This window comes from Dendrobium catenatum, unplaced genomic scaffold (genome assembly GCF_001605985.2).
Source record: "Dendrobium catenatum unplaced genomic scaffold, ASM160598v2 fragScaff_scaffold_1338, whole genome shotgun sequence".
NCBI lineage: Eukaryota > Viridiplantae > Streptophyta > Magnoliopsida > Asparagales > Orchidaceae > Dendrobium > Dendrobium catenatum.
The window spans coordinates 2361148-2375114 of NW_021319800.1; the positions used below are offsets into that span (position 1 = coordinate 2361148).

Below are 13967 nucleotides of genomic sequence, written 5' to 3' on the forward strand. Positions count from 1 at the left end.
ATGAAATGGGGTTTGACCCAAATTTTCCCCAAAAAATAGTGAGGAAAAATAATGAAGAAAAGGGTACAAAGCTTTGACTTAAGCATAATTATTAACTTAATTGTATGATTGATCATGTTTAAACTAAATTAAAAATAGTTATAGTGGGCCTAAGAGAAAGCTTCCCTTATTCTTGCACTTAATTAAATAATAAAAATGTCATTAATCTGATCAACAAAAGATAATTCCAACAATCATGCTCTTATGATTAAAAATTATTTAAACTAATTAAAAAAAGAAGAACCAATCTATGTGCTCAAAGAACAGTTAATAGTTTCAATATTGAGCACAACAATAGTAAACTTATCAATTTCTTTCAGCCATGGATAGCTTCCCATTGGATTTATATCTCTCAGTGCCTTCCAAACCACACTGCTAGAATGTTGAGTAACTTGGAGGATGTTTAAGACGTGGACAAAGGTGCGAGAAAGGAAAATTGCTTTATAAACCTAAGTAAATACAAAATTTTGAATAAACAAGAACCATGCAAAGAGAAGAGAATCACTCCCATAATTTCTTTTTGTTAAAGAACTATTGAATTTTATTACATAAAAGATGATATTTATAGGGATTAAAATACCTTTGGACTACTAATATTTTTAATAAACCATAACAAAAATGGTGTGGACAAATAAATGCTTGGAGTGGTTTAAACATGCTCTAAATATAAATGATTTTTATGCAAAATGAATTATAGAAGTAACCAAATTATGATTCCAATGTAGGGAATATAAATGTAAATAAATAAATGAATATTTTATTAAAATAAATCTAAACTTTGTTTTGGGAATGAGTCATTTTATTTCCAACTTTTGCAAGGTATTTATCTTGTTCTTGTAATTGCATTTTTAGTCCAAAGGGCTTATTTGATTACCATTTAATCTGCATTATTTAGTTATTGGCTATTGATAAAGCCTTTATTTTCCACTACGATTTATTCTTTCTTGTGTTGTTATTCTTTATTTTATAGCTATTTTTCTTGGTTTTTAGTTCTTTCCAATAGATTATGTTCACAACACTTGAAAGAATATTTGATCCAAATTTATATAAGAATTAATCTAGTTTCTTCAAGAAAAATGAAAATGAATAAATTATATTATAAGGGCTAATGAAGGCTTGCAATACTTTATTAATTTTTTAAAAACTTTTAAATATTAATTGCACTAAACATATGGTGTTCTCCAAATGAGGAGAAAATCTGTTCTAAAGTTGGTGTACATGCCTTGGTAAGTTTTCACACAAACTGGCTTGGATGAATTGATTTAATTAGCCATTAAGTCCGAGTTCACTGAATGAATTAGGTCCTTGCAATTTGGCAGCTCGTAGTTATCCACTTATGCAAGTACTATAATTGGAATGGCTTGATAAGTGCTCCTTAGTGAGCTCTATGTTTTCGTGAGCTTTAATTAGCTTTGATGTCAAATACATATTTTGGATACATGGGGAAAGTTGATCCCTATTAAGAAATAGATATGCATTACACTCAATTCCTTATTAACAAAAAATAAATAAATCTTTAAAAAAATAAATAATATCTTTAGATTTAGTTTTTTTGTTGGATATTATTTCAATAAAATGTATTAAACCCAATTCCTTATTATCAAGCTAAAAAATTAACTAATTAAATTTATTAAACTTAATAAATGTTTTTTATTAATTTATAGCGAACTTAACATTAGATCACAACTGTAATTTGGTTAAATTTTGGATATGTTTGAACCCATAACTTGTTATTCACATTAAAAATTTTTAAATGAGCAGCACATAACCTTGCATGTTGTTTCATTGTAGCAATTTCTTAAATTTATCGGGTTGTCAGCTTCAATTGCTTTTCACGTTACATCTTAGTCATGAGATCGCAGCTGAGATTCAAGACCTCAAATAAAATATTGCTAACATAAATGATTGTTTATTGCATTATGGAATTACTAAAATTACCTAAGGCTCTTATAATGTTTATAGCTCAACGGGACCCTTTTTCCTCGACCATCAACTCAGTGCCTTGTTAATGCAAAAGGCTCAATTGGTGGGCATTTATGAACCTAAAAGGATGCTTAAATATTTACTGATTAGGGATGAGCAGTAGCATAGGGTCATCTCTGTGTTAGGCATGGATGGACATGGTAAGACCACTCTCACAAAAAGGGTATAGGAGGACCTGCAAATGGTAGATGAGTACTTCGACTACCGTGCCTGAATCACCATCTCACAGTCATTCAATCTGAATGTACTTTTAAGAGACATCATCAGGACAATCACATCTCCCATCTATAAAATGGATATTAAGCAAATACAAAAGAATTATATTAACAAAATTTAAACTAAGGAGGTTTCGACAACATGCAAAGTAAGGAGGATCTCATCAAATGACTTGAAAAATTACTACAAAATAGGTGTTATATTATAGTGTTGGATGACATATGAAGCATTAATGCATGGGAGATCATAAAATATCCTCTACTTGAAAATAACAATCAAAGCACAATAATAGTCCCAATGCGGATAGAGGAAGTTGGGAACGATTCCTACACCGATGCTGATGGGGCTAACTATGTCTACAAGCTAGAGCTACTTTCAAAGGAAAAGTCAATGGAGTTATTCTAAATGAGAGTGTTTGGTCCCAATAAGCACTGCCCAGAGCATCTAAAGAATGTATTAAATGATGTTGTTGCAAAATGTGGCGGACTTCCACTTGCGATTGTTGCAATGGCATGAGTTCTCAAAAGCATGCCAACCCTCAACGATCATCACCCTTTAGACAAATTTGCTAAACAACTTTCTTCAGTGCTTCAAACCAAACTAAGCCTTGAAGGCATGATGAAGGTACTACTTCTTAGCTACAATCACCTCCCACACCTTCTCAAGCCTTCTTTTTTATATCTTGGAATTTTTCCAGAGGACGATCTTATCAAACATAAGAATTTGATTCAACTCTGGGAAACTGAGAGGCTAGTGAGCAACCAATATGCCATGAGCATAGAGGTTGTAGCATTTTACTATGTCAATGAGCTTGTTAGTAGAAATCTTATCTTGTTGTAATAAGTGGGTAGGAAAGGGATGGTGAGAAGTTGTCAAATTCATGATGTCATGCTTGAAGTAATTATGTTCAAGTCAATGGAGGAAAATATTGTTTCAATCCATGATAAGCTAAACTGAGAAACTCTTCGAGCAAAAAATGTGATTCGATGATTATCTCTTCAGAGAGAAAGAAATCAAATTGGATGCCTTCAAGATAATTGTTGACCTATCAGAGGTTACATCATTGTCAATTTGTGCTTATGAAAAGATCACATTCTTGCTTCGAAGATTTAAATTACTGAGAGTCTAGGTGTTTGAATATTATTAATTTGACCATGAAGAAGAAATGTGTAGCTTCTTATGAATTCTTTCTAAGTTAAGGCATTTTCGATACTTGAGCCTAAAAATAAGCTTATCTAATAACTTATTCAATAATTTTAAAGTTTACCTTCCTCAAATCATAAAGTAATATTCAGAATTTGGTGACATTGGACATATGTTTTATTGGCATATAGAGGCTATATTGCTCAATTGCAAAGCTTTGACTGCTTCACCATTTCTAATGCATTGTACCACTATGAAACTTGGAGTGTTGAGAAATCTTACAGATTTGGAAATATTGGAGGGCTTGGAAATTTTTAATATGAAAAAAGGTGACAAACTAGGGTACCTAACCCAATTGATGAAGCTATGGATTATTGTGGTTTCAACATCACCAAAAATACATTTCTCCTTACGTGCCAAAAAAAAAAAATTTATATATATATATATATATATATATCCTTACATGCTTCTTAGGAAATATTAAGTAGATCTCTTCTTTCACTGACCTTACATGACTTGCCAAAACCATTAGAAATATTTAATTTGAACATAAATAATCCTACTTCTTTGCTCACAAGCCGAACAAAATTGAATTTACATGTAGAAAAAATGGACGACTTGGAAGTCTTCAAAACTCTTCCCAACTTGCTTTGCCTTAGACTAGATGGCATTTTGAGCATGTCACTAGAGTTGTCGTTTAGTACAAGAGGTTTTCGAAACCTGAAGATATTAAAATTTTATAATCCGCTTCAAATTTAGTTCCGGATGGATTGCATGCATGTTCTTGAGAAACATGTTTTCAACACTTGCTCGCAGCATGCACATGTCATTGGAATTTGATTTTTGCCATGCCTTAAAGAGAATAATCATAAATATATGATAAAAGGGAACCTTAGATATATTGAAGTTGGAAGCATAGAAAGATAAGAACATTCCTAAACTTATGGCAATTGGGAAGCATTGAAGTCAAAAGCAGAAAACCATAAGAAAAATCCCAAACTTATGACAATTGGTGAAATATAGTGACTAAAATAAAAGCTTTGGGATTGAATGTTTTCCTACATGTAGATATTAGAGATCATCTTTTACAAGACTTGATTTTACATGTTTATCTCCACAAACAAAACACTCAAACATTTCATGAAATTGGATATTTGCTATCTTATTTGAAATTTATCTCATCATGTAAGACTTCTTCTAAGTTAAAGAGCATTGATGTGGTTTATGCTCAACACAAGTTAATTATCTTTTTAATGCTTGGATTATCAATGTACTTTTTATTTATTTTTTAAATTTTTAAATTTTCATTTCTAATGAATGGATATTAGTTGTGATAGTCATTAGTAAGAAAATGCTAAGTGCCTAATCCACTGATTTTTTAGTCATAGTTGGATTTCATTGTGTTATGTGAACATTACCACCTCATTTTATCAAGTATCAAGGTGCAAGAAGTACAATCAATATAATTGAGATATTTAATAATATTATATTATGTGAACCATATTTTGAGAATTAAAGAGTGTTGTTCCATTATGCAAGAACTATAACAGATATATTTGAAAATATCTATATTTTTATAATATAAAGCCCAAAACATATTCAATGAAGAATTTATTAATATGCATACACAATTGAGATTTTTTTGTGTTATTTATATTTTCTCTTGGGTAATATTTTTAAATATCAAGCATTTAGTAAAACTAAAATTTTTTTTAAAGAAATAACAAAGATAGGGGAAGTCATTCTTCCTAGAGAAACTTCATGGCGTTTGCTTTGCTTATTAGTTTTGTAGCTTTAAATGATACTTTTGTAGTAAGAAATTTATATTTATAATCTTTCTTTTATCTTAGATATCCCGCAAATAATTTGGAGCATCTCACTAGGTTCCACCACATCCTGCTCTAGCTCTTCCTGAAAAAAAAATATAGCCCAAATCTATCACAATCATGCTGCTATCCTTCCTTCACCTCTAAAACTTTAACATCAATATTATTAACAATTATTGTATACTTTTTTTATTATTTAAGCCAAGTATCTAAAAGAAAATGGCTAATATCATGTGGAATTTTTCATCAAAAATTAGCAAATTTTAGTAAAAAATATGCATTTTTGGCTGATTTTTGACTGAACATTTTTTATTAATGAAATGCACATTAGAAAAAAAAACAATCGCAAAAAAAAAAAAAATTGTCGAAGAATTTTTGGGTGGATTTTCAGTGGAATTTTAGCAAAACTTTTTAGTAAAAATTTCAACGAAAAATTCTGTTAGAAATTTCATGTTGAATTTTTTTCAAAAGAATTTTTCGCTTATGCTCTTGAAAATAAATTTGCAAAAATTTTAATACAAATTCATATCCATATAGATTATTAATGTTAATGGCTAGGAAAGAAATTTTTCTCTACTTCAAATGTCAAAATGTTCTCTAACTGTAACATGTTGTCTCTTTTTAAAGATAATTATAAATGGAAATGCTTTATATGTAAATATTATTGTATATGGTTTTATATTAGATAAGGCACATAGAGATGACTTGAACCAATATAAATGCCTGAAACTATAGCTTTGGAGAATTATTTATTGCTCGAAACTATAAATACTAAATATTAGTTGTAATTTCGGGCATTGACAACGTAATATAAATCGAGAAATTCAAAGAAAATAGAAAGTTTTGTGTTGGATTTTCAAATTTCAAGTTCACGGTTTTTCCGTTGAAGCCGATGGACTTCCTTGGGCCAATGGCCTTTGGTCCAGTGGATGGTCGCCAAATTTCTGTAGGGAATTCTTATGTTCTAGTAAGGTAGTTTTCATCATCTCTTCTGGCATTTAGAGATGGACTTCCAGGATTTTCTCATGGTACAAAATCTAAGGTCAGACAGGGAATGCCTTTAGTTATTAATGAAGGACGACTGCTATCTTCTTCTAAAAAAGTTTCTGAAGTTGTTGGTAAAGGAAAAAGTGTGATGGTTGAAGATACTGCTAAAGCTAAGTTCAAAAAAGGGAAAGTTTCTAGAATGATGGAGTCAGCGGATGCTTCTCCGTTAGCAAATTTATTTTAAAAAAAATGGTAGAGGATATTTTGATGGTCGAGAAATGTTCTGAAATACAAGATTCGGTTGTTGAAACAAACGGTTTGGACCTTAATTTTGATCGAGTAGTCAATGAAACCTTGGTGTTTTCATTGAAGGATGCTGCTACTAGGTCTAATGAAAATCAAGAATTGAATAATTCTGATTTGGTGAGAATTCATGAATGCAATCCAGGAGAATTGGGGATGTGTAAGGAAGTCTTGAATGAAGTCATAGCAAGATCGATGTCCTCTAATTAGGAAAATGTTTGGAGTAAGAAGGAGAACATAAAGGTACAAAATCTAGAATGGGGAGATTTTTTATCTGAAGGTGGATTGTCTGTTAAATTGAATGTGGATAATGAGTTGGAGAACTCTAGAAAGCTTCAAAACTCATTAGTAATTAAAGTATTTGTAAGAAAAGTTCCATTCCCTTTAGTTAGAACTGAGCTAAGGTAGAAGTGGGCACCTTTGGGGAAGTTTCATCTCACAAAGCTTGGATTGGACTGGGTTTTTTGTTCGTTCTATGATAAATCTTCATTGGAAACAATCTTCTCAAATGGACCTTGGTTTGTCAATGGGAAGATCTTCGGGATGGAAAGATGGTCGCTAAATTTCTCTCCCACAACCTTAAAAGGTTTGTCTGCTCCTATATGGATTAGGATGCCTAACCTTCCTTTACAATGTTGGGATGAAATCAATATTTTTAGAATTGCCTCTATGGTTGGAAAACATTACATGATTGATGGAAATATGTTCCAATGGGGAAGGAGGGAGTTTGGGAGGGTTTGTGTCCGTATCAAATTGGATAGTCAATTGCCTCTTGGAGCATGGGTGGAAGGGAGCTCGGGAAAGTTCTTTCAAAAAATAGAATATGAAAGGATTCCAAAATTTTGTTTTGTTTGTGGTAAAATTGGGCATATGAAGAATGAATGTTTAGAGAAGTGTATGGATGCAAATATTGGTTCAAAGGAAGTGGGAAGATCATTTAAGCAAATGGTGGAAGAAAGTTAAAAAATGAAGAATTATATGCCTGTTGAAGCTCCTAGTGTTGCAAAAGATGGATATGGTCAATGGTTGCATGTTAGTTATGGAAGGAAAGCAAATACATAATTTGTTTTCAGGAAATTAAACCCTCAGAACAAGGATAAATTGGTGACTAAATTTTCTGAAGGTGATACAAATAAACTTATACAGAGTTTTGTGGAAGCTGATAAGAACTCAATGGTGGAGGAAACTTTTGTTCAGGCCAAAAAAGCTGATGGTAATAAAGAGACTGAGAAGGAACAATGTCAAAAAACATTGGAAAATTTAGCCATGGTGATCACTGAAACTAATGGTATGTCCTTCAAATCATCTAATATTGTCTTTGAAAATAAATTCAATATCATAGATGGATTGGTAAAGGAAGGAGAGATTGTTTTCTTTGAGGAGGTTGATGACAATAAGGTTGAAGAAAGGAATGGGTTAAACAAAGCTGCAAGTGCTAATTTCAAGACAAATATGAAGGAAATAAAGGAGGGAATTGATATGAAGTAGGTTGGTTACTCTAATGTTAAGAGGAAACGATCTAAATAATTAAAAGGATTGGGACCTATTAATTCGGTTCCTAGGAGTAGGAGTGATGAAGTTGATAGTAAAGATAAGCTGGGGACTTTATCCCCTCTTATTCAATGAATTCTTCCATTGCTTTTTGCAATTGTAAGGGAGCTAGGAAGAAGAAAGCTTCTCTTTACTTGAAGGAGGTTGTTAAGGAGTATGGGGACTTTTTTATTGATTTGTTGGAAACCAAAATTTCAATTTTTGGAAGGAAGGATGTTGATCAGCTAATTGATTCAGAGTGGGTTTTCTTTCAAATCTCTTTAGATTCATTGTCATGGGGAATTCTTGTGGTGCGGAAATCAAGTATTGCCAGTTTTTTAATTTTAGAAGCTTCTTCTCAATTTATTATTGGAGATTTGGAGGTTCCTAACAAAGTCAAGTGGAGGATTGCTTCAATTTATAATAACAAGTATATTTATAAAAGGAGAAGGTTTTGGAATCGGAAGAAATATTATTCCTCTAAGGATTTGCCTATGGTGATAGGAGGGGATTTTAATTGTATTCTTTCAAGGAATGACAAGAGGGAAGGGAAAAGATTAAAATTTTCCCTAGGACCAAAGGAAATGAAGAATTTTCTAGCTTACAATAATTTCCATGAAGTTGGGTTGTGGGACCAAGGTTCACTTACTGTAACAACAAAAAAGCCATGGATCAGATCTTTGAAAGACTTGATATATGCTTCTTAAACACAGCTGCATTAAATTTATCAAATTGTTTTGTGGTGGGCACTTGGATCGTGTGGCTTCGGACCACTGTTTGGTTCTCTTAAATCTCATGGTTCAGCAATCAACTAAGAAGGTCTTAAGGTGTTTGGTTGAGGAAATGTAGAGGTAGCTTATCCCAAATCCTGAATTTTAAAAAGAACAAATCATTAAAGGTTTCATTTTATTGGAGTAAAGCAAAATTGAAAAGTTTATTTTCAATTAAAAGTGATCTGTTGAAACAAATAGAGGATCTTCAAATGAAAGAAGCAAAGAAGGAGATATCTCGGAAGAGAAGTGCTGGTTGCTAAAGGTGAAGGTGGGTGAACTCAACACCACACTTGCTCGGTTGGATACATGGTGGAGGCAAATGGCTAAGGTGAACTGGATGTTGGAGGAAGATCATAATTAAAAGTTCTTTCCAGCTTTCTCCTCGGAAAGAAGGAATTCAAACTACATTGCAAAAATTTAAAATGAAAAAGGTGAAATTGTGGAGGATCAACATCAAATAGAGGATGTCATGGTTTGTGACTTTAAAGAAAAATAAAAAAATAGAAAATGCAAGCTTGAAGATTGGCCTAAATCATGGATTTTTCTAGATGATGGTGATAGAGAACTGCTCAACAAAGCATTCACTATTGAAGATATGAAAGAAGTTATCAAGCATAGTGGAAATAACATCTCTCCAGGTAATGGTGGTATTACCTTTTCTTTCTTTAAAGCTTATTCAGAGATAATTAAACTTTGCTTGTGGAATGCCATCAATGGTTTTTTTTAGTCATCGGACATGGACTCAATTAGGAAGGAAACAATTATTGTGCTTATTCCAAAAGTTAGAAACCCATTGGCCCCTTCAAACTATAGACCTATAAGCTTATGTAATATTTGTTGACCTCATTATTCGAGGTCAATTTCCCTGGAATCGACTCTAGTACCTAGGTTTTCGTAGCCTAGTGTAGATGTCGCACCTGCAGGATTTCCCTAAGGTGGACACCCATTGACGTAGCATCAACTCGGTGAGACACAAATTTTCCCACCAATATTGTTTATAAATTGGCAGCAAAAATTATTATGAATAGGATGTCTTCTATCATCTCTAAATTGATCTCTGAAGAGCAAGCAGCTTTCTTAAAAGGAAGATCTATATCATATCATGTATTGATAGCTCAAGAGGTTATGCATAAATTCAGGTATTCTCATTCTTCAAAAGGTTTAGTTTCTTTCAAAATTGATATGGAACAGGCCTATGATTCAATGGGGTGGCCAACTTTGGTGAAAGGTTTGTACTATTTTGGGTTTCCTTCTAAAATGTTTTAATCTAATTTTGGAATGTGTACAAGACTCAAAATTCTTTATTTTAATCAATGGCAATTTGTCAAATTGGATAGATGGTAAAAGTGGCTTTCGAGAAAGATATCCCTTGACTACATTTCTATTTATTCTTTGTGCTCAGTTGTTATCAAATTCTTTTAAACAAAGAGGAGGCATTATTGGAGTTCGGTTGTGTCAATTGGAATGTCATGTGCTTGCTATTGAAATGGGGAGGTAGAGATCTTCATTCTTGTTCGAGTAAAGTAGGACCATTAAGAACCAAAATTGCATGGATGTACGTGGATGATAAAGACTCTTTCCTACAAAAAGTTTTCTATCTGAAATATGGAAACTTGTTGGAAAATGGAGTAATGAGGAGGACGGGTTCACCTGCTTAGAAGATCATCATGGATGGAGGTAAATCACTAAGGCCTTTAATTAGATAGAATGTTAGTAATGGAGAAGATATTGATTTATTCAATGACACATGGATATTGGATAAAAGAATTATTAAATGACCTACTTTTGTTATTTCACATGATAGTAGCAGTTTTTTAGTTTCCAACTTCATTACTTATGGTGGATGGAAGCTATAAGAAAATTTATGGAAAATGATCTTGTAAACTTAATCTCACAAATTAAGATTTTCTCTAAAATGGAAGAATTCAAGATGGAGTTGCTGTATCAGAAAAGTGGGAAGTCCATTTCCTCTATGGTGTTTGAGAGTTCGGTTATACACTCTGCTCCAAAGGAGTTTTCGAGTTGGATTGAAAAAAGTAATTTGAACACAAGGGCGGAGACTCTATGGCGGAGAATTTTTAACAATGCCCTTCCTACTTATCAGTTTCTTGAGTATAGAAGATTGCAAAGGGAACTTCAAAGCATGAGGAGCTGTAATGATATGGAAGATAAAGATCATGGTTTTGTTAGGTGTGTAAAGCTGAAGAAAGTTATACATCAAATCGGTAAATGGGGTTTTGCAGTTTTGGTTTTTGACTCCTTGATGGATTGTTGTAATTGGTTGTATAGCCAAAGTTCTTTAATTATTAATTTGAATTATAATTTCGTGTTCTTTACATGAAAATCATGGAAAAAGTTGACTCACAATGGGAAGGAAGATAGCTCATTGATTGTTGGTTCTAATGCAGTGAGTTATGTTTCAATTTCTGCTCAAGGAATTGGTAAAATCTCAGTTGCTAATAAGTCTTCTAGGCTGTCAAATTTGCATTGGTATCCCACTCCACCCGATTAGATAAAGGTAAATGTGGATGTTAACTTACTTCCCTCTTATAAAGCTGGAATTGGAGGGGTGTTTTGTGTCCACAAAGGTAAATTCCTCTTGTCTTTTGGAAAACCGTATGTTCATTGGAACATATCTACATTGGAGCTTTTGGCTACTCAATTAATCAGGAAGATGACCAAAGATTGGATGTTTAAATACAAGGGAATTATAATTGAAGGATATAATGTTAACGTTATGAAGTTTTTGCAAAATGCTAAACAAAGTGGAGACTCAAGGTATGAAGATGTTCATTTATTCAAAGGGTTTAACCAAGTTAGTTTTAATTGTGTAGATAGAAGGTGCAATAAGTTAGCAGATTTATTTGCTAACTATGATATTTTGAGTTCTTTTATTTGGGATGATGTGAGTGTGAATAAGGTTCATCCTTTTTTATGTATTTTGTTAAAGGAGGAATCTAATGTTCTGAGTCCCTAGTTTGTATTCCTTAATTTTTTTAATGCAATTTCCTACATTTCCTTAAAAAAAAAAGAAGGTAATTATAAAAAAAAAAAAGACAATGTAATATAAATGTTCTTCTAAACTATCAGTACATGAATTTTTTGGAAAGAAAAACAAATTATGAGGGAAAAGATAAATGGTTGTTTCATTCCAATTCCCTCTTAGCTTTCATCTAATATTTTGTGTTATTACCATTATATTTAATAATTGATAAGAAAACTTTATAGAGTAAAGGTAAAAGTAGATGTAAAGAGGTAAGAGAGTGTAGCCTCGATAAGATGAATGATCGTGTCTACTTTGTTGAGTGTATGGTTGAGGATTATCATGCTAATCACTTAATATGGAAAGGAAGAAATGTGTTGATGCGGAGAAAACTCACACTCGTTAGGTTTATGAAGAAAACTAATTAGTTTAGTAGAAAATTTACACTCGTTCTGTTTGGGAGGTAAAAAAAAAATATGTTCCTATTTGGTTTAGAAGTGAGAGAACTTACAGCCACTTAGCCATAACCCCAATCGTATGCACAAGAAACACCGAGCTCCCCTTTGAACTACAAGTGCAAGTAAGCGTCCTTTGCTTCATCTGATGGCTGCTTCAGGCTTATTTTTAAACGGTAGTAAAAAAAAAAAAGGGAAATCAAAATCATGTACCTATGTAAGCTAACTCGCACGATCGCAAATCCCTGAAAGTTCCTTCTCCAAACGAGTTTGGACGTCCTAGGACGTTGATGTAGCCTTTCCTGCATGAACTCTTGTCCTCTTCGCACATTTATGCTCGTAGTTAAATCCTGAAGAAATTAATGCTTTCATTTGCTCTTTCTCTTCTCCAACTCGCGATGCCTCCTCTGCTTTGCTACAAATCCCTTCACAGGCACTTGTCTAAGACTCACTACAGAAAAAATGTTGTTTTACGGCGGAATTTCTGGCAGAATTAAATCCGAAGGAAATACCGACAGATTTTCTGACGAAATTCTGACAGAATATCTCCGGCGTATTTTTCGCCGTATTTCCGACGGATTTTTTAGAGTTTTTTTCGGCGGATTTTCTTCATAAGTTTCCGGCGCAATTTCTGGCGGATTTCTGACGTAATTTTAATTTTTTTATAAAATGACAAATAAAAATATTTAAAATTAATTATTTTATTAAATTAAATTAAATATTGCTAAAATAAAATAAATTTAAATGTAGAGAGAGAGAGAGAGAGAGAGAGACCAAAGATTCCACCTCATTAAATAACATTCCTTCTTATTTTATCGGAAGAAATGACAAAGAAAGGAGCTTGCTCTTTGCAAAGGTAACCATCTTTCTTTCTTGAGTGCGCTTCATGTATCATATCCTTAGCCCAAAATCAGGAAAACGGAGGAATTAACTCTCTGTGAGATTAATTGTTCCCTAGATCCTGTTTAGCAGGATTTAGCATAAATCATGCATTCAAATAAGTTATTTTATGATATTATTATTGATGTTTAATTATAATTAATAGATTAAGTATTATTAATTATAATATTTATATAATTACATTTATGTGGATACTATTTTCATGAAAAGGGGTTTTTATATTATTTTCGAATGCCAATGTTGTTTTTACTTGGAAAATTTGAACCAAGTTTTTTCTAATGGTCCCATTGCTTTGAAAGCATGGTAGTTTTTTGATAATATTTTTGATACCCATTTTTGTAAGGAGTTTAACAATATAATGAGTATCATGCAAGATTGGTGTGTTTCCTCTAAAGGATATACTTGTAATATTTTACCTGTTATTATTTATTGGTTTCTTTGAAAAAGTAGAAATGAGACGAAACATGAGAATGTTACCATGAATGTCATGAGTATTATCTTTGAAATTAAGGATAATGTTAGACAATTAAATTTGGCTAATTTGATCAATAGGAGTACTTTCAGTGGTTGTTTTTAAATTACTGAGTTTTTTTATATTAATATTTATTCTAATATCCATAATCATAAAGAAATTCTTATTAGTTGGATTAATCATCCCCTCGGTTTCTATAAACTCAATATTAATGGATCTTTTAAAACTTTGAAAGGTGGATGTGGAAGTCTCATCCGTGATTATAATGGTCAGATCATTGTGGCTTTTGCGGTTCCTCTCTGATCAATACTAACAATATGGCTGAACTTCAAGCTTTAAAGTATGGTGTTCAATTAT

At 32.3% G+C, this 13967-nt stretch overlaps 1 pseudogene; it reads left to right on the forward strand.

Annotated features, from left to right (window-relative positions):
* The first annotated feature begins 2203 nt into the window (after positions 1–2203).
* LOC110097962 lies at positions 2204–3195 on the forward strand (annotated as a pseudogene).
* The last annotated feature ends 10772 nt before the right edge of the window (positions 3196–13967 follow it).